Consider the following 22881-nt stretch of genomic DNA (forward strand, 5'->3'; position numbering starts at 1 on the left):
TTTTTTACAGTTTCCCGTACGAATGATTTTGCTTTCAAAAAAGATGTCTATAAATTCTAATATAAGGTATAGTGTTTTCTAAACTAATTTTTAGGATCTTCGTTAAACACTTCGGAGGTAAATTAATGAGGTCGGAAAATCATTGATAGAAATAGAAATGTTACTTAGTGATTTAGTTTCATCACACTAGTAATGATCTTTGTGCTTCAATTATAACAATTCTAATTTCAAGTTGCAGAATTAGAATTTTTAGATCATTCTAAATGAATAAAAATATCATTTCATCAGATACTGTACATTAAATGGTTATTTTCAAAGAGAGATGACCCATCTTGAGTACTCATGGTACAATAAAACTACGAAGAAACAACACCAACAGAAATCACACTTTTTAAAGCTGGAAGCTAATAGTTTTTAAAAACTGAGTCATCATAAGCAGCAGAAATGAGTTGTATTTTTGAGAATAGATAAGCTTATTTAATTTTGTATAATTCTTATTATTTCAAATGATAATATTCCTCTGCATACTGTTTGTTTTTGTAAGTTTATTCCAAAGTAAAATACTTAGAGGGAAAATTCAGGAATATTACAATATATTTTAACAGTAGAATGAAATGAAATTTTTTTAGTACATTAATACATTAACAGGCACAATTTTTTTCATATTAACTCAAAAAGTACATGACATATACATTCAAACTATACCAATTAGTAAAATAATTTTTCATAGAATTAATATAATTTTTTTTTTTGTTGGTACGAAAAGAAAGACCTAAATGGACATAAAATAGAAATACTTGACTAAAAACTCAGAGACTTAGTTATTGGTCACAGAAGTATATTTTTATCAATAGAACTATTTAATAAGGCATTAAAACTGAATTCTCAATGTATTTATTTCAAATATCAATAGGCATTTAACTCATCAAACATTGTGAGAAGATTTTAAATTAATTTAAGAAGAGAGTATTGAAAACAGTATAAAATGGTTTTGAACTGTTTTCTGTAAATGAGGTTCGCTTCATTGTGTATAAGTAATACTTATTTAAATCAAGCCTGTACAAAAATTCTATTTCATAGGAAACTGAATCAATTTTAGTGAATTTCTAAAAAATACAAAAACTGGGAGAATTGAACCAGGAGAAGCTGGCAATAAGCACTTACATTCATCGAAGTAAAAAGTATGCATATAAATCTTAATCTAAAAGTCATTTCTTTAAACCATTATGCATAATTACTTAAACTATTAACACTCAACATACTGCAGCACAGGCCATATTATCACACTGGTAACCTGTTCAGAGATAAAAGAATTATTTTCGCCATCAGTGGATATTTGATAGCCCAAAAGTTTTTTTTTTAAAAATTTCTTCGACAAATACGGAGAAATTTGGGAATATAGGAGTAAACAGGAGATAGTCGTAAAATACAGGAGTCTTCTTTACAGGTACACATATAAATAATGACCTTAAAACATATTCCTCCAAAATATAAAGGGCTCCCACTTAAAACCAGAAAAAAAATTTCCCTGACTTGTCCAGACATTTCAAGTAAATTTCAATGAAATCCAGACCATGTTTTATCTATAATAGGGGGTGCACAACCAGAGGAATCTGAACGAAATAAAAAATATTAATTCCAATTTTTTTTTCCTTTAAAAAAATTAGGAAATTTTACATTTATATATTCAAGTTGAAACATCTTTCGATGTTTTAACGCATTATTACGAATTGTGAGTAAAGATTCGCTAATTTAGATCACGATTTTTGACGTGGTTTATTTGCGCCAGTATTATAGCATGTCAAGTTATTTTTCAATTGCTGTTTTGGCAATTATTGGTACAATTGCTACAAGGTTTTTAAAGTCCCGATATATTTCATATGCTATAGCTACGTCTTAATTTCGAATCCCACATTTAAGTACATCACTTTTTGACACGCTTTATTTACGTTGATTTTATTTTAAATATGAAAGGATTTTGATAGATTTGTTTGGTAGTTTTTACTCTGTGATTTAAGAAAATTCTTATATTTTTAATACTAGTCAGAGAGCAGGCAAGTTTTGAATCGTGCATTAAAATAATTACTTTTTACGTGCGCTATTTGCTTCGATTTGAACATTAATATAAGAGGTTTTTCGAAAGTGTTTTTTTCTTCTTTTGTGATTTAGAATATCCTGATATTTAAACACAATATTTGCAAATCGCGCAATTCGTTTGCGTTTATTTATTTATTATTTTTTTTGTAATTTGAAAAGTATTTATGTATCTTATCAAAATCGACACCTTCCTGAATAGAATTTTAAAAAAAACGAGATGAGTAAATTTACATAAAACACGGTCCCATTTGCAAAAAAATAATTCAAAACATGTGCATATTTTTTTTAGCCCCATGAACACGTGGAAGTTTAACAGCACACACTTAAACTATTCTTTTTGCTGTCATGTGATTTAAAAATCACATATTGCGATTCGAATTTAGGCGTTTTAAAAATAATACGTTATGATTCTTCTTGCAATTTAAAAGTCGCACATCATAATTCGCATTTACGCAATCTTAAAATTGCACATCGCATTTCGTTTTAACAATAACGAGATTTGAAAAATCATCCATCGCGATTAGTATTCACGAGATTTAAAATCACATATCGCGATTCATGTTCAGTCGTTTAAAAAATCATACATTGCGAGTCTTCTCGCAATTTAAAAACCACATATCACTATTCGCGCTATTTGAAAACCATGCATAGCGATTTTTATTTGAGCAATTTAAAAATAAATAACACATCGCTATTTGTATTCACGAGATATAAAAATCAGGAAAGGAAGAACACCGTTTGTGATAGATTCCAAAACTGATGAAGTTATTTACCCTAAGTTTAATACTGCCTACACCAGCTTCTGTCAAAAGGCAGTTTTCCAGAATGAATTTGGCCTGTTAAAAATTACAGAGCAGTTTTCAAACAAAATCATTAAAATTTTTTATTTAATAACTCGAAAAAGCTATCATATGATCAAGTAGATAAAATTATCACAATATTTAAAAACTTTGCAAATTATAGAATAAACATTAAAAAATTTTTAAAACCATTTTCTTCCTACTTAGACCATTTCAGATCATATGCTGGGAAATGATCTCTATATCATTAAATTTTAACTTTAAAAATTTTTATAAAAATAAGTTTCGAAAAGTATTGTAAATTTTAATTGATTTTAAATATATATGTGTAACTGTAAATAGTAAGTGTCATTTTAAAAAAGCATTGGTCATAAGGAATTGAAAACAGGTATCTTAATAGTTTTTTTTAATAAGTAAAATAATTCCTTCAAAATTAATGGGTTTTTTTTTCTTCTTTTTCTTCCCTCTCTCAGCCTCTGCTGCTTATAATTAATTTAAAATAAATGTTTTAAAGTATATTCCCGACCAAATGCTAATTCTTTTTAGCTGAAGGGGTTTTGTTTTAATTTTAATCATTTTTAATCTTTATCTTTCTTTAAATCAAAGTATTTAAATTGCATTTTTTTTAATGACAAAATATTTATTTTTTTAAATTTAATTCAGTGCACAAATTTTTTAATGTTAAAATTTATGTTTAAATGGACTTTTGTATTATGTAATATGATAAAAATAAAAATGATTTTTCCAAAATTTTTAATTATTTTAATTTATCTAAAAAACAATTTCTGATAAATTGATTCTGATTCTGTTCCCCCCCCCCCTAAGTAATCAGTTTTGCAGTTTCTCATTTTAAACATTTAAAATTATTCAATTTTATGCAAAGATATTACAAGGTTAACTGACAAAAAGAATTTAGTCTTGAGAACAATGATGTTTATATAACAATTACTACCAACAATTGCTGCCAACATGACTGTCTAAATATTTTGGCCTGCGGCCTTTTATTGGTAAATCTGCTGAGCATGTGGCCCTTCACTCAAAAAAGGTTGTGCACCCCTAATCTATACCATGTAATTTGTCATTAGAAAACAGAGTTTTTAATTTGTAAGGCTTATTGCGTAATAAGACTTTTAGAAGGTCAAAAAAATCTTTAAATGTGCCAGTTTCCCGAAAATAAGAAATTTTTACAACAAATAATTGTAATAGACATTGGAATTATTGAACTTGAATCTCAATCACTGATTACTGTAACTGATAATTCTAAAATTGGTTATTTTTCTGGAATGATACAAGAATTCTCCAGCTTTTTGCCAGAAATTGCAATCTTTCCTGACTATTCCCTGCTTTTTAAAGTTAAAATAAAATTCCCTGAGAATTCCGGGTTTTCCCAGATCCGAGGGAATCTTGATATCATAAATCTGTTTTTAGTAGCGAAGCAGAATACGGATAATGATATGCAGAATTATTCAATATTAATACAAATATTGAAACATTTATTATTTACCATTTAGGAGACCAGTGAAGCATTTGAACAAGGCTTCACTCAATTCTCTCTCTATTAAAAAATCGGAAAGGCTACTGTTTTGAGCGTACAATTTAACATTACATTTTGTTTTGTTGTGCAAAAACTAAACAATTTAGAAACTTGAAATTATACAGGTAAACTTGTAGGAAAAAATACTATGTGGGCCGCTCTACAGACAGCAGGAATACAACTTCAGAGTTGAAACTAGGAATGTTGAAAAGGCCTCGATTGTTTATGCACAGCTTTTTTTTTTCTTCATTTTTTTTTTTTTTTTTTGAAATTCCAATTTGTTGAAAGTTATTGCACTTTTAAGGGCTTTTTTATCTTCTTTTTTTTGCTTTAGGTTACATTTTGCTCTGCTGCACAAAACTCTATAATCTACTGTGACAATGTCACTGCCACGGGGGTATTATTTATAAATTTTATCTTAGTTTTTGTTGGTAAGTGTATAAAATTTTTTAAAAGAAAAGATCGACTAATTAAAATAAAATATAATTTTCTTGATTTAAAAAAAAAAAAATTCAGGAAACTCATCCTCATATCTGATATCCTGAGTAGAGACTGGTGTCTAGAAGGGATATACAGAACAAAGTTCACATTAGGTTGGAGAGACAAAATTATAAACTATAGGGGAGAGTGGAGTCAATTGTAACAGGGTACGATTGTAACAGAGCAAAAATTTCGAGTGTCCGGTTCTAGATTTGGTTCCTAGGTGACGCACAAGGTGTATTTAATAAATCTACATGCACACTCCTGCTGGCAACCATTTTTATGTACTTTTGAAAGAGTTACATCACAAAAGATATTTTCACGCGATGTAAGTGCTTTTTTTGGCATTAGAATATTATATTGTAACAAAGTAATTTTGTTTAAACAAAGAAAAATTATTATCCGAATATGTAAGTGGACACCTTAATTAATATTTAAAAAAAAGATTAGTTTTGTTAATAAACTAGCATTGCTTTTAACAAATGAAGCTGAAATGGCGTCTTGGGGACAATTGTAACAATAAGTAAAGGGACAATTGTAACAGCTGGAAATAAATAAACTTACGTTTACAAATCATTACTTAACTCTTTAAGAACCACCAATAGTTTCCTACGTCATTTATATTATGTTGCATGTGCATTATTTTATTTGTCACCTTTCACAGCATAAATTAAAATTTTTAACCCCTTAAAGTTAAAAGTTTAACCCTTTAGGTCTCTGCTCATTATTATTTTTACTCCTAATATATCACTACTATTTTGATCAATAAAAATACGTATATATCACAACTATGATAATATGTATAATTAACTATTTTAGTTGAATTTATGAACTGTTACAATTGACCCCGTAAGAGGGGATAATTGTAACAAGTGCACGACTGTCAAAAATTGTTAATAACTAATATAATAACATTTAAAATAATGTATTTACTTTTTTTTTCTAGTAGAGGATAGTCTACTTTACTCGTCTGTCAATTAATACTAATAATATATTGGAAGTAAAAAATGTTACAATTGATCCCACTCTCCCCTATCATGATCGGAAATTAAAACGCTGTATCTATATTAGTAATATAAGTTTATAACAATATTGCTAATATATAGATTCTTTGCACAGATTTGGATAAGTGAGTATTAAAAAAATAAAAATCTGTGACTTCGGGAAAACAATGCAAAAAATTTTAAAATTATTTTCTTATTGTCTGTATGAATATTGAATTTATGTGACAAGTTATGCTTTGAATTATGAGGAAACCAGAGACGAAACTTATTCATTTTGCTCGGCAATGCTTTGAAATTGAATGAATACAAGTATCACGATATTTGATTTCTCGAACGTGTGAATACTAATAGGAACATTCACTTTTTAAATCGCACAAAAAACTAGATCATTTTTTTCACAAATTAATAAAAGGGAAAAGTGCCAAAAAATCATTCTCTTATTATATTTATATGCCACAATATATGAAGAAATAGTTTCCTAAATATTCAAAAAGTCACTATTTTTGAAGAAAAAAAAAGTCTTAGGACCTAGTCACCTAGGAACAAAATAGGTGGCAAGTATAGTTTGTCTATGGTAATAACTCCCCCATACAAAGTCTGAGGCCATCTGCTGCTATGGAAACAAGAATAGCACATCTGGAACAAGATAGCTTCTCTTCTCTCTAGGGCTAACACAATAGACTGGAGAAAAAAATTCCCCTTTTCCCGCCTACCAGAGCCAAAAACTTGTCTAAACAGTGACCCCCCACCCCTACTTGGGATAGTAATACCACTGTCACCGACACTGGACTAGACGAATTTTCAAGATCAGATAAAAAGATAATACCAAGTTTATCGTCAATGTGGTTGATCAGAGGTGGTTACTGTTAAGACTGAAGAACAAATTCTTTTTCAGCATTCATGGAAAGGTGAGTTAAAATAGGGAGGGAAGTCATGAACAAAACCTAAAAAAAAAAAAAAAATCATTTTAATAGGGATTTCAACAACTCAATTTAAGATCCGAAAAACAGTTTCTTGAATTTTCAATGTGTTTTCAAAATTATTAATAAAAAATTCTTATATACCACTCCCAGGCAAGGTGTAGAACAGAATGGATTAATCCAGAGTTTAAACCGTCATGCCCAAAATCCTTTTATTAAAATTATGTCACAATTAAAAAAAAAAATATTCTGATAAATAAAAAGTTAATTTTTGAATATGAAACGAAATGAAGACAAGTTTTTGTTTTATTTAAAAAGTTTATTATTATTTTTAACATTGCATAATTTATCCTTATACAAAAACATAATTTATCTGTATTAAAAGCATATTTATTCATATTCAAAGGATAAGGTATTCAATTTTGCTGTTCAATGAATTGTGGAGCCTCAAAACTTAAATATTTTTCAGATTATATTATTTTTCTTTTATAAGTTAAAGCATACTGTATAAAAAACATTAAATATTTATTAATATGTGTAACTATTATGTGTACAATGGTTACACCTATAGAATTTTTACCAAAGTTTTGGGACACTTTAAGAGTTTAAGACAGTAAAACCAATGTATTCTGTCCAAAATCTTAATCCTGTTGTTCTCAGGGTGTGAAAATATGAGGCAAAATTGTGGCAGAGACTTAGATTAAATATGCAAACATGAAGCTACAGACGGATACATCCGAGCGATACAAAAATCTAGATAGGTCTCAAAAAAATTGAAACTTTAAATACGTAGTAGATCAAAGAATCCTACTCAATTAAAGATCTTTTTACTTTTTTTAAGTCATAGTTAAATATTTATGTCATTCACTACTACATCATATGAAGAAATGTAACGACAATTTAGCTGCTTTAATGAAAGACAGTTAAATTTTTAAGTTTTTCAAATGTGACATGGTCAGGGATGAGATTAGCCAAAACGCAGAAAAGCTAAATTTCCACGATAGTAAATTTTACGCAAGCGCAACCCTTTAATAATAAATTCCAGACAGTTTAAGGTAATAAATAATGTCTTGACATTCAATTGTGTACTAATCTATTATTATAAAAACGATTACATTGATACTTAACATTTAGTGAAAATAAAATTACCAATTGAAAAAATAAAGCTGGAAATTATATTTTTTCTCAGTTCACGTAAGAGACAATATCTACTTGAAAAACTACCTGGTTTTGCAAATTAAAAATACTGAGGATATAAATTAATATTTCATTTCTTTTAATAAATACTGTTATGTGATTTATAGCAAATATATCAGTAATATTACTTTTTAAATTATATTGGAAAAAAAAAACTTTAACAATGGACTGAATCATTATGTTCATATTATAGTGTGATCTAACTACAGCCCTCTGAAACATATCAATAACAGTGAAGTAGAAATATATAGTAACTCCTTAACATACAAAAATTGCTATTTTAGTTTGAAAAATTACATGACAATCAGCAACTGTTTAGATAATTGTGTTTTATTTGATAAGAATTTTGCATTTTATAGCATAAATAACAGCAATTATAAATAAAATTTTGATTAATTAACTCTTTTTCCCCCAATTTTTTTTTTTAATTAAATCCCTTTTTAAGTGATTGCTTTTGTTTGCTTTATCTCTTATGTTTGCTATATTTAGTCGTTAGTCCATCTTCAAACATCTTGTGACAAATCATATTTTTTCTTCTTTGCAAGCACAGAATAAGTTTTGAATATATTCCCTTCCAGTTTCTCTGATGTTGTAACACTTACATATACTAATAATCGTCGTTAGAAAAACAGTCACCTTTATAGTAAGTAATTTTAAAAAAATTTACTTCTTACAAGAATCACGATAGTTGATCTTAAAATTGCGTGAATATGAATAACAATTATGGATTTTGAAATCACATGAATATGAAACTAGATATACGATTTTGAAAATGAGAAAATACAAACTGGGATATAGAAATTTTAAAATGCGTAAATACAAATCACGATTCATAATTTTTAGATAGCGTAAATACGAATCATGATGCGTAATTTTTAGATTGCATAAATAAGAATTATGAATTTTTAGAGTGTGTGAATGCGAATCCCAATGCCTTATTTTAAAATAACGTATAAATACGAAAATCAATGTTTGATATTATAAACCGCATGAACAAATCAACACATTGAATTTTAAACTTGCGTGAATACGAATCGCTACATAAGTTTTTAAAAAAACGTAAATACGAATCACAATATCGGATTTTTAAATCTCGTAAATAAGAATCGCAACGTACAATATTCAAATCGCTTGAATAAGAATCGCAACACGCAAATATGAAAAGCTATGCTTGATATTAAAATCGTGTGAATAAGAATCAAAATATTAGCAGATTCCTGGCTTGGGACCTTTAAAAGGCTTGTCAGAAGCAGCGTCATTTGAACTATGAAAATCGGATCTATCTGTAGGGCGGGTAAAAAATTCGGAAAATCTTATCAGCTGTGTGTAAAAGGGGTGAAAATAGGTAAAAATGAGAAAGGATTGGTAGCTACGTAGTTTGAATTTTCTGCTTCTCTTTGAAAATCGGTGAATTTTCTAAAAAAGCGGAATACTTATAAAAAAAATGAAATTTTTAGAAAATCTGAATTTTTGATAAAAAAAAAAAGCTGAAATTTATGAGATAAAAATGAAAAAAGTGGAAAAATCTCATCCCTGCATGGTTACAAAAATGACGCTCTGAGTGTTTTTTTGTTTTTTTAAACGAAAATAACACTATGTCGAAATAAATATTACTCAATCTTGGAAATTAAACTAAAGGAAAATGCTATTTGAAAAAGTAATCGCTTTTTGAAGTAGCAAAATAATAAAAATTAAGAAGCGTATAATTATACAGATTATTACAATTGCTAATAAAGTATAACAATTTTGGTTAATTTGCGAGTCATTAAATGAAACATTAGTGATTATAAAATAGCATTAATTGCTCTATAAGTTACGAAATCAGACATAAAAGTATCCTTTTTTTTGTTGAATTTCTAAAACTCACATTTTGGATTAGCAATAATCTGGGAAATATAAATTCAATAGTTTAAGCAGGAAAGCTAAAAAAAAGTGTGAACCCCTTAATTCATTAACGCCCAAATTTTCTCTACTTAATATATTTTAATGAATCTTTCAAATCTTATTTATTTTGTCTGAATAAGAGTTTAAAACTTAAAATTTAAGCATAATTTGAAATAATTTTAAAATTATTGCATTGAGCTCTCGAAGAAAATTACAAAAATTTAAAAAAACACCTAAAAGGAGAAAAAAGTTCCTAAAATAACGGATATATTGTTTAAAATATGTCTGATATTTCCTAGCAAATGAAATAAAATTCATAGCAAATCAAATAATTCAAAGCAAATCAGATAATTCAGATGTATTTAGTTTATTCCAAAAATAATTGACTTTAAATTAAAAATATTAACTTCCTGGCTTTTTCATTTTCCAGTTTATTTTTCATCTGAGTATACTAGGACAGTCACCAAAATTAAAAAAAGCAAGCCTCTCACAGAGACATAAGTAAGCTTTTCTTCTGTTATCTGTTCAATATTAGATGGCTAAATATATGGCTCATCATTAATTTGGAAGTATTTGAGATGCAACAACATCCTCAAGAATATTCATAGAAAAGATCGGTATAATTAATGTTATTGTGATGTCATAATTAATGTCATGAAATTACTAAAATATTTCTTGTGAACTTCGCTAAAAAATTTTTCTCCTTTTAACTCTGAAATGTAAACTAATTATAATAAAAGGCTAAGAAATAGAAGTTCTATCACTTTTTTCTTTTTTATTTGTAGTGACAAGTAGTTCTGGTATGATAACAACAAATGAAAAGGAACAATTCCGGCACTGCTGAAATAGAACACACGAAGAGAAAGATATTTTGTTGCCGTTGAACATAAAAAATTTGAAAATGGTTTCTCCTATCTTCCAAAAATATATAAACTTATAAATACAGATTTTATATAAATGATAAATAGGTTTAAGAAGCATTAAATTTTACTCAAAAATGATAACTAGCATATTAGATAAGAAAATTTTTTTATTTAAATCAGTGACATTTAAAAAAAAAAATTCAAGTGGTTTAAATTATGATTTTTCCTCTTTCAATACCTATTCATGTTAAATAATTCCTTGTTAACAATGCTTGATATTTCCGATCTATACTGAAATAAATACAATAATGTTATCTTTTTAACATATTAATAACTGGCACAATCATATATTTTAAATAGGCGCTAAGAAAAGATGTTGGTGCATGCAAAAGTCTAATTCAGACATGTATTCTTTAATCCAACATGCTAAGCAGGACATGTATTATGAAAAAATGTTGAAATTTTTTAAGCACTGGGAGATTCTGAATAACACACAAAAATAATGGGTTAGCGTTATTTTTTAAAAAATATCTATATATGTATGCATATAGACAAATTTATTAAAGAAAATTATTTAGAGTCAGATAATAATAAGAAGAACAAACAGGTATGAAAGTTACAACAATAAATTTAACATGTTAAGCAACATACCGAGCTGGTTCCAAGAGTTCTTTAGCAGTTACACCATCTCTGTGCTCTAACTTGATCAATGCCAATTCAGTCATAATGAAAGGTATCAAATACACATCATCTTTAACTCACTTTTCAAACTTACAAAAACAAGTGCTGCCTAATTCTACAGACTGTGAAACATCTTTACTCTATTGCCATTAAATATCTGCAAAATAAAGTTTCAGGGATTGTTAAGCTACTTAATTTTATTTTAATAATTACAAAGATGATAAATATGTACATTGCACAAAAAAATAAATGGACTACCTTGAATAACTTTTTATCTAATGATTAGTTCAAGAACATAGACTTAAGGGTTTGGGGGGTGACATCAGACACAAAAACGAACTGTCTCTGAATAAACTTTTTGAAAGATTTGAATTTCGGATACTTAAAATATAGGAGTGGCAGCAGCCTAGGAAATATGGTCTCAATAGTTTAGATCCCTTAAGTGTTAATTTTACTTTAGCGTATTTCGCCATATATTGAAAAAATTTTAAGCATATTGAGGAATTTTACTTATAATTAATTATTAACTTAATTTTGCCAAAAATAATTCCATGCAAAAATTAGTTTTAGTGACTACTTACTATTTTTTATTATTTTATTTAGTAGTAAAAAAATTTGAATTGCATGGTATACAATTTTAACATTATTTTGAAGACTGTATTTTTGCCTGGAAAAATAAAAAGTTTGAGCAAAATCGGTCAAATAATTTCTAGAGAAATTAAATTTAAAAAATACATCTTTTACAAAATTTGATTTTTCAGAAACTATTTAAACGATTTCGCTAAAATTTTGCATTTAGAAATTTACAACTGCATTCTTTAAAAATGATCTAAAAACTTAAATACCTTACAATCCAATACTTTTTGGATTATTACTATTAAACAAAAGTAATATATGTATACTAAAAGTTTTATTTTGCATGGAACCTTCATGAAAAAAAAATTTATAATTATAAGTAAAAACTTTTTAATTTGCTTAAAAAGTTCTCAGACTGATGGTGAAATAGGCAAAAGGTAAAATTAACATTAAGGAGTTCAAACTGAGGAAGGGTCTCTTGACCAGCCTATAGAGACTATATTTTCCAGAATACCGTTAGATCCTATATTCTGGGGATCTGAAATTCGAAACCATCAACAAAAAAAGTATGTTTATACAGAGAAAATACATTTATGTGTGTGACTTAAAATATTGTCTGCATTAATTAATCAGCATATTTTAGGCCACCCCCTTGAACCATTAGGATTGAGTCCCAAAAGGTGAAGATCCGATCATTAAATCAAAATCTATTTAGTGGTCCTTTTTACTTTGTGCACTATACATAAGGTATAAAAGATCAAAAGTCATTTGACAATTAGTGTTAAACTCACAAAGCAAAAGCACAAAAAAAAAAGATTTTTATTAAGCCCAACCAAAATCTTTTTTCAATAAACAAACTAGAGGCTGAGACTATCTCATCTCTATTTCCAATATATGAATTTTAACCAATAGAATATAATTATGAGATTGATATGAAGTTTTGTTTTGCACTGACAAACGCTTTTGATTCCAAGTGTTTCAATTGAACTATATACAGGGCCTACTTTTGATTTCATACAGAAGGTAAGTAAATACAATATGAAATTTAATGACCAATATTATAATATGGGATTTATATATAGTATTATTATTTGATTTATTTTTCTGGTTTCTAATGTACAGTACACATAAGATTTAGACATTTCTTCTTTTACAAAATTAAAACAACGGTTTGCTTATCTCCATATAATATTTCTATTTTGTGTGTATTAGTACACCTGAATTTCTATCTTAAATCTCTATCTTTGAAATGCAAAAATTAATAAATAAAGTAAAATTAAATAATTTTTAAATATCATTTTTTCGTACAATTCTAAAAGAAAATTTAAAAAAAAAAAACACTATTTCAAGAGACACTATTTCCTCAGCTGGAACTGCTATTAAATCCTTCCTTACTCATACCCCACAAAGGCTTCTTCCTTTTGCTGACTGATGGAAAAATTCTTAGTTTCCAATGTCAAAATAGAGCAAGGCATGGGAAGAAGAGGAGATGGAACAAGGTTTCTCATGAAGGCTCACTTTTGAAGGTTGGAATCAGCTCAAGAAAACCGAAGCCAGATATAAATATGATTACTTGGAGCCTGGGATATATGTCAGATGAAGGTTTAAAAAGAAATTAGTATCAAATTTCTTCATCTATTCTTTTTGCATTGTAAATATTTTAATTTTTAAAGTTCAAATAAATATCAATGTGCAAATAAGTTTATATAATTATTTCTATGTCATTGTTCTAAGAACAATTTATGGAGTTATTCTAAAAACATTCTCAACAATTGTTATTCTAAAAACAATTTATGGAGTTATTAATGTACCCTTCCTATAAATGGAGAACCCTTGTAAGCAGACAATTTTTTCCCTTTGGGCAATTTTGTCCCAAGAGTGTCCACTTAACCAAGGTTTCCTTATATATCATAAATTAACTATACCTTGAAAAATTGAACAATTGCCAGAAGACAAGTTAACTCCTGGACCAAACATAGGTACAAATATGCCTTCATAGAAGACATTTTAAATGAAATTTGTGTTATATAGAAAGGAATCCACAAAAAACTCTTAAGCTTAGCTCGAGGGCAACTCTAATTCATAATTTGTCTATTACTGAAAATATTTTAAACCAGTAATGTGAACAGCTTTGAACCAGTCATTACCGGGACTAGGATTTGCCAATGGTTTTCCTCTCATTGTCATTTTCTTATTTTTTGTCACTTTACAATATTTAATATTTTTGAATTTACTAAAAAATTACTGCATGCCAAAAACTTTTTACAATATAAAGTAAAAGTGGTTATTTTTAATAAAAAAAAGAATTTCGAGGAATATAATTTTATATAAATTAATTTATATAAAATTAAGATTGAGACAAGGTACTTAGTTTTTTTAGCTGGATTACTAAGGAATGATTTGCTTTTGTTTTGAGAAGTAATAATTTTTACCATTCAACAGAGATTATTTTCTGCAAGTGTCTGAAATTAAGAAATAATAAATTTCTTTAAATGTTTCATACAATTTTTATAAATTAAAAGCAACTTTATCAAAGAAAAAGTGTTAATATTAAAAAAATTCCAAAATTTCAAATATTGCCTGGTATACAGTTTTTTTTTTATATAGGATAAAATCAAAAATTAAAATGAAATTAATTTTTAATAATAATGGAAAATGTAGAATAAAATAATTTTTGAAAAAAAGGATACTTATTATTTTTATTTTACAAAAAGTAAACATTTTCAAAGCGTGTAGTTAAAAAAAAAAAATTTAGAAAATAAAATTTGTAACAATTAGATAGAATAGGTATTATTTTCATTTTAAAACAACATACTAGTTTTGGCTCATAAAATTAATTAATAACTAAATTAATTAGTTTTGAAACTCACTAATTTCCATTTCACACATTTATTAAGTTTATCTTTAATCTCATATTATCCAAGATGGTAAAAATTAATACTGTGGTAGATTTATAGCTTAGTTTATTTTCAATTAGTATGTCTTCTGTTTTAAATCACTAGAGAAATGGAAAAAATTAGAAATTTTCTCCCCTGCACAAAACTCCTCAGTGATCCAGTAGTTGAAAACAAGAATTTCATTTTTTTCCCATCAAATATTTAAAGATGAATTTTAAATTTTTATATCCTTGTCAGCCTACTGTTTCTGAATTTCTTATTCGCCTCTGTGGATAAATTTATCCTTAATAAACAAAATCAACATATTTTAATAGAGCACACCTTGAAGTTACAGTTTCCAGTACAAGGACAGAAATATGGTATGTCTGCTTTTCAAGAGAATAGTTAGTCAATTAGTAGATTAATTTTCTTGTTATGACAGGAATTCTGCAGAGTGATTATCTTGAAATATCTAATTTTATTTATCAAAAAAACCATTAGAAATGTTAGAATTATTATATCAAATAATTATGTTCTTACTCTCCCTTTAAAGTCATTAATTTTGAATGAAATAAGCAATAGGAAAATACATTTTGACATACAAATTAAATTACATATAATTTGGAAACTCATATTAACTTAACTCTTAAAGAAAACACAAAGGTTTTAAAGAATTTAAAATTAAAAGAAAGCATCTTCAATTAATAAAATTAAGAAATTTTGCACAGATTAAAATAAAATATATGAGTAGTACGCACTTGACTTTTACTGCCAGTCGAACATGATGAATATCTCCTTCAATTTTTAAAACGTCTTTAAACTGTAAAAGAAAAAATTATTTTAATTATTTAAAGGTTTCACAAATTTTGGGGGAATATTTCTTCCTTAATACTATTTCTTTTGCTAATTACATGAAAAAAACTTTCGAACGCAAAGAAGACTACAGATTAAATCTTAAATAATTAATAAATGAATTAATTAAATAAAAAGTTTACTTTAATTTGAATATGATTTTAAACCAATCAGTTGGAAACAAAAGTTTCGAAAGAGTTCTATTTGTTATTATCGAAAAGTGTACTTTACATTCTGGCACTGAAAAAATTTGCTATTTTTAACTCTGTCTTCTGCGTGAAAATTCAATCATTAGATCAAAAGTTATTAATGCATTAGCTTTGTGCATTCGTTAGAGACCTGATGAAATACATTAACAAAAAATTGCTTATTTAAAAGAAATGCCAGATTCAGCTGCAATCATGACAAAGTCAAAATCTACGCTGTTAAAAATTTGGAGAACTTTACAGATTTGGTTATTAATCTCTGGAACTTAATGAACTGGTAAATTGTAATGAAATTCGTTTTGGATAAGATGATATAATACAGTCAAACCCCGCTATAGTGAACACGGTTTATAGTGAACTCCCGGATATAGTGAACAAAATATTCGGCTCCGTGCCCTGCTATACCCGTTTTTTGTGGATATAGTGAACCAAAAAAGTGATTAAGTTGGATAAAATAAACTTTTTCTGTCTTCGACTGATTTTTTTCTTCATTTTTTGTAATAATTTTAAAATTTCTACTTCAAAATAAATACATATACCGATTTTTAAAGCCATCTGTAGAGGGGAAGGTAGCAGTAAGCATTTTTTTCTTGTTTGCTTCTTTTATCTTACTTTCCCATCCCTAAACAAATCAAGTAGATGTTTCCTACCCAGGCAGATGATGCACCTGTAAGGTGTCAGTGGGATCAATATGCATTTTCTGTCAGAGGGAAAGAGTAATTATTCATTATTGGTCAAAGGGTTGGACACTAATATGTGTTGATAAGACCCTCATTTCAACTCCATTTTGCTCTCAGTTCAGTTAAAAAAAGCCTGCAAACAAGTGTCTCAAATTTAACTATGGTGAACAGTAAACGTAAAATGTTCTTCATTGATTATAAAATGGGCATAATCAGGAAAATTGAAAATGGATGTAATCAAGCTGATATTTGCAGGGAATATAAACTATCCAAATCTACACTTTGTAACATATGGAAAAATAGGCAATTAACAATTTCTGCTCATGAAAAGGAATTAAATGGCAGAAAAAAGTTGAGAAAAGCAGATCCCAAGGATGCTGAAGAAGCATTACTAAAGTGGTTCAGCATTCAAAGAAGCCGCAATCTTCCAGTATCTGGACAAATGTCGAGGAATTTGCTGAGCGATTTTATTAGACTGCTTTAATGTGCTCGAATGGCCAATTCCAAGATCTGAGTGGCCAATTCATCTGGCGAATATCTTCAATTTCGAGAAAATTGTGAGAGCAAACAGCTCTAAGTGAGTGTCTATTGTTGATCAAAGCAATCATAGAGCTTTTAGATTTTACTCATATGCTGCACACTAGCTAATTTGCCGCTCTAAAGAACATAGAAAGATTTATAATTACTTAGTATAATGCCTGCCAAGATTATCAAACTTCCTCTGCTATAGCAGTTGAATTTTTTTAGTTGGTAGGTAGATAGTGAGTGCCTGGTTTGTATAATTCATAATTATATAAGAAAAGAACCAGGAATTTGATGCCTTAAAGTTCAATGTTAACCTTTACAGAATGTAATCGGGTGGCGATTTCATTTTAATGGGACTTGGGCAGCCATCAAGCTTACCTAGTTTAAACTTTAAAAAGAGGGGATATTTGTTGAATCAAATTTCCAGCCAGATATCAACTTAATAGTGTATTAAAATCTGGTCTGTCATAATGGAGATAGGCTACCAAATATGAAAATTCTCTTATTTTTGAAAACACAAGTGTATTTATCTTAAAATTTAAAGAAATGATTAAAGCAATTAACTCTTTAAAATTGGCTAAAATGTAAACAAATATCATTTATCTAGCTTGAAAAATTTAGTTAAAAAGAAATTATTCAATGCCTCAAATCATAGTAAATCTATATTTTCAAGCAAAACTGTGATCCTTTTTGCAACTTTAGTGTTCTTTCCTTTGCTTTAAAAACTAATGAAATGGTACAAAAAAATTACAAAAACAAATTATAATGTGAACACTACATGAATTTAAAATGAATGTTTCAAAGACATCATGCAAAGAGAAAAACTTACCCCACAAGTAATTTCAGATTTCAAAATAAGAATATCTAAGGTTTCTAAATTAAATTTAATCTTCCTAATTGTTTAAGATTTTAGAATCTAACAAATAGAAAGCTAAAAATATAAACAAAGAATTCCAATTGAAAGAATAAACTCTAAATGGTGGTAAATTTATGGAAAGATATATTAAAGAGACAAGAATTTTTTTAATTAAAAGAAAAAATTTTTCTTAACAACAAAAGTAATAAAAAAATTTTAAGCATTTAAAAACATATTTAATAACAAATATTTTTTTTAATTGTGTTTTACCAAAAGATTATAGAGATGTTTATGTTAAAAGATAATGGTAAGATCATATTGCATTTATAATTAGATGAGGTTTATTTCTTAGTATGATTAGTTTTCAAATTAAATAGTTGTTTAGCAAAATAGCTGTAATGTTAATCAGGACTTTTTTTTATTCTTATTTATTATTAACTCAAATAAGAATTTAAAAATTCAGAAAGAAATAAGGTCAAGTATTTATTCTGCAACTTTGCAATAAATCTTTAGAATAATAGAAAAAGTGGGTTGGTAGATATATGAGCATTGATGAAACATATGTTGAAAAAATTTCATAGTACTTAGGTTCCTCCTTACGAAACTGTTGAATGTATTTAAAATTTGGTTACTTTTAATTTATCAAGAATTTATGGATTTTTATCTTTAGTGTGATACAAAACAAGAATTTTCTTTTATATTTAATAAATGACATGACTTTTGTACTAATAATAATGTGCTCTAAGATTCATTTTTCTCAAAATTTCGTTTTGATATTTTCCTCCTTTATTAATTTGTTCCTTGAATTTTTTTCTTCTCTTACATACGATGATAAAGGTCACTATTTATTGCAATAATAGATTTGTTACAAAATGTTTTGTATTCGTTTAATTGCATCAAAATGAAAGGATATGATATTAGAAGCAATTTCGTTTTAGCACTGACAATAAACAATATTTTAACAATATTTATATTATCAGAATTGTGTTTATTACTTTAAATTTAAATTATTTGGCTGAAATTTAAGACAAGTACCAAAATTTTTATTCGCATTATGTTTAAAATAATATAACAGTAAAATAATGATCATAGCAAAAAAATTATTTGATTGACTTAATGTTTAAATTTTAACTGAAAAACATCTACATTATGGTAAACGAAAAAAAATTACATCACTGTAGAAAAGAATCTTGTATAAAGTTTCATCTGAAAGGTCCTGTATAGTCTTTGTAAAAACAAGATTTGTAAATGCTTAATATAGCTTTTTCTATTGCTTATTCATCAATATCCGAAATTTAACTTTAGCATCTCTTCAATTTTTGTATTTTCTTCTTTTAAAATGTCCCATTAAAATGTTTACATATTACACCTTTTATTGTAAACCTCTTTACAATGTAACAATGTAATGTGTGTCTTTTTTATTGTAAACCTTTTTTTCCATTCTAATTTCGGAATTAAAAAAAATTCGCTAATGACTGGCTAGATTCAACTAGAATTTTAAATTGACAAAATAAAAAAAATAAATAATAATAAAAATTCTGAAATCACAGAAGTTTAAAAGATAATTTACTCCAGAAATGATGTTTTTTCCTTAATTTTTTGAAAGAACACCATAATTTTTAAAGAACATGATTAAAACATTTTATATTTTAATAAAACATGACTGTGAGTGGAAATTCTTTTACAAATTCAGATATTCAGAACACCATGAAATGTGGGGGAGGGGAACGGACTACACATCAACAGTTAGAGGCCATAGGTTGTGCAACCCTAAGTCAGAACATCATATTCTAAATAAGTTACTGTCAGCACCTTCATTTTTTAAAAGAAAGAAATGCCAACAAATAATAGACTTGATTTGAAAAAACAGATTCTAAAGCAAAAATGTATAAAGGTTTGAAGATATACTAATATCCTACTAAAAGTAGAATGCTTTCTTCTACTCTTAAAATATTTTGTGAACTGAGAATCAATAACACGGATTTGCAAATTTAACAACTAAGACCAACACCTTGACATAAATTTAAATTTATAATAAAACAGAAACTTTTTTGTGATGCATATTTTTTTAATAAAATAAGGAATGTTTTATTATTATTAAAGGTTTTGAGTTAGAGGTTCTAGAATGATGCCAGAGAACATTACCTAAACAAATCAAACCATAACCATAAACAGAAAATATGAAAGAATATTTAGAAGAAACAAAAAAAAAAAAACTTTGATTGATGAACTTTTGACTTTTCGGAACTTATGACTTAAATATCTCTTAAAAAAATTAAAAGTTAAATCGAAAGAAAAACTTTCTGAAAATAAAACCCTGAAATGAAATATAAATATTCACTTATTGTTCTGAACAAATAATTCTTTTATTAATATAGTGATAATCAAATATTGTTCTCATTAAGTTTTAAGAACTACAAAAATACCGTTTGAAAAATAATTTTATCCATTAAGAAAAAAAGTTGAACAAATTCATAATAGCAACCATGTTATGTCATATCTACTTACAAAATATATGACTGTAGAAGAAGCAAAATATTTGCATACCAGTAAAACAGTATCCTTCTTTTTAATTAGTAATTTATGAACATGGGTGCAATGTAATATATTTATTATATTGGTAGTTTTAGATTGTAAAAATAAATCAATGCTTTAAGCCTTTGGTGTGCTTTTAAATGTTTTATTCTAATTTAGCTAGTATCAATATGTTTTTCAAACATTCAATATCATTCTTTTAACAGAAATAGTCAAAAGAGTTTGTAATTACTTAAGACAAAAAAACTCTTTCATCTACTTTCCAATGCTCATGAACCACAAATAAGATTATATTTCAAAATCCTAAAACAATAATTCAACACTAATGGTTAAGAAAAGATAGTGAATCAAATGCAACTAACAATTTAAATTGTGGCAAAACCATGTTACTCACAATTCTGTTTATAAATTATGATATAAATTAATAGTTATTTTTTTAAAAAAAAAGAAAGAAACAAAGTGTTTTTACCCCACTCTTTATTTAAAAAAAAACTAGAGCTTTTGCTTGGTATATTTTTATGTTTATCTTATAAGAATTGGTAAAAATAAATGTAAATTTAGTACTAAGGAAATGATACCAACTTCATTTTAAGTAAAAGAAATGGATATAAAATAACAGCAACAGAACTGAAACTCATAACTTAAACGACTGTATATAATACCTGTGGTAAATACTAAAAGCTGAATATGTTAGTCAAGCAAAATGGCAATACTGCTTTTTGTTAGCAAACATTTTCCTTAAGAAACTTGTTTTACTTTATTAATAAGTTTAAAGATGCAAACACTTCATTCTCATAAACATATCTATCATCATAAACTATTTATTTTATAGTTTCAAAACAACTATCTTCATTCAGAAACAATAAAAGACTTACAAAATATAAAGAAATTATGAACAACCTTCCTAAAATACAGAAGTTTGAATTATGTTTGTAAATAACATTTTTGGTAGGAAAAAAAAATTTATAACTTTTTTTTACATAATTCCATCAACAATTAGAGAGAAGTCAATTTAACTAGTTACTTTCATAGATAAATTGTTTTACAAAACCTTAAATTAAGTGATTTTAAAATTGATTCGAGGATTTAAAAATTATTACCCATTTAAAATAGAAATTCTGTTATTTGCAAATAACTCAAGAGCATCAATTTACATATTTTATTTTTCATTCCATAGCAATATGAGAAAAATTTAACGGCTTTTTGCCTTCCTGCGGAATAATTTAAGTGTAATACTGAAACCTTATATTTTAAATACATTGTATCAGATTAAACTTTTCCTAAAAACTCTCGATTGGTGTATTCTCCCTACAAGCCTGTTGATACAATTTCTTTAATCATTCTGCGGTATATCTCACCCTCTTAACCTTGAACAAAAGGCATTAAATATTTATTTTAAAAAATTAAACACACAACCACAAAAACAGCAATATTACAAAATGATTATTTACTTTTAAAAGAAATAAAAGAAACCAAAAACAAGAAAGAAACAAAAACCTCAAACACCAATCTAGGATTTTATTTGAAAGCCAGGCCTAAGATAAATGCACATTTCTTTAAGGAACAATTTCAAATAAATTTAAAAACTTTCCAATAATCCTATTAGAAATGTAAGAATTAAAAATTCAATCACATAATCAATGCAATTCCACAACAATTAAGTTTTTTTCTATGTTCAATTTCCAAACAGGAAAAAAGAAAGTTGCAAGTAAAAATGGCACAAGGGAATAAATTTCAGAACAAAACAAGTTTACTGAAAAATACCACCATTTCACTTCATTGTATTGGTGGCTTTTTCGAGCAAAGACTGAAAAAAATAGAAAGTGAAATAAAAGGGTTTATTTTAATTGCTAGCACCTGATCAGGCCTTAGATTATTCTGACATCAACAGTTTCTTCAAGTAAAAGTGGGACTGGCTCAACTCTTCCTTAATTATTCAGCTATAACATGCTTATTAATAAATAAAGAAGAACCCAAAATATTTACAGCAATTGTAACAATTAGAAAAGGAAAAATCTTAGTTTCAAAATAATAAGTATCCATCTAATTCAAGACTGAAAATTTTGACTGAAAAAATTAACATAGCAATGAAACCACAAACAAAAAGGATCAATTCATGAATAAAAATATGATTCACAAATTTTCTCATTTAAATGAATAATGATAAAATACGGTCATTATGCAAGCAATGCAATTTTAATCAATATTACTTTTTTGAATATAGAGCATTCAGATATTTTCACAAACTCATTCTTAGGAGTTTCATATCTTTTTCTTCTGTTGCATCAGCTAAAACAAAATAAAAGAATGTTTCA

At 27.0% G+C, this 22881-nt stretch overlaps 1 protein-coding gene across 25 annotated transcripts in view; it reads right to left on the minus strand.

The window, feature by feature from the left end:
• Positions 1–22881, minus strand: part of LOC147816934 (disheveled-associated activator of morphogenesis 2-like) — a 77425-nt gene that overhangs the window by 41840 nt on the left and 12704 nt on the right. For 11 of the 25 annotated variants that reach the window (XR_015429539.1, XR_015429518.1, XR_015429515.1 and 8 more), the window contains exon 1: positions 6508–6734. The gene's annotated coding sequence lies outside the window, so the exon portion shown is untranslated. Of the gene's footprint in view, positions 1–6451; positions 6860–11430; positions 11618–15670; positions 22856–22881 lie in introns of those variants that run through there. The other 14 variants (XR_015429552.1, XR_015429551.1, XR_015429550.1 and 11 more) reach the window with 7 other exon arrangements.

Source organism: Parasteatoda tepidariorum, chromosome 1 (assembly GCF_982258835.1).
Source record: "Parasteatoda tepidariorum strain Cologne lab strain chromosome 1, Ptep-v5.0, whole genome shotgun sequence".
Taxonomy (NCBI): domain Eukaryota; kingdom Metazoa; phylum Arthropoda; class Arachnida; order Araneae; family Theridiidae; genus Parasteatoda; species Parasteatoda tepidariorum.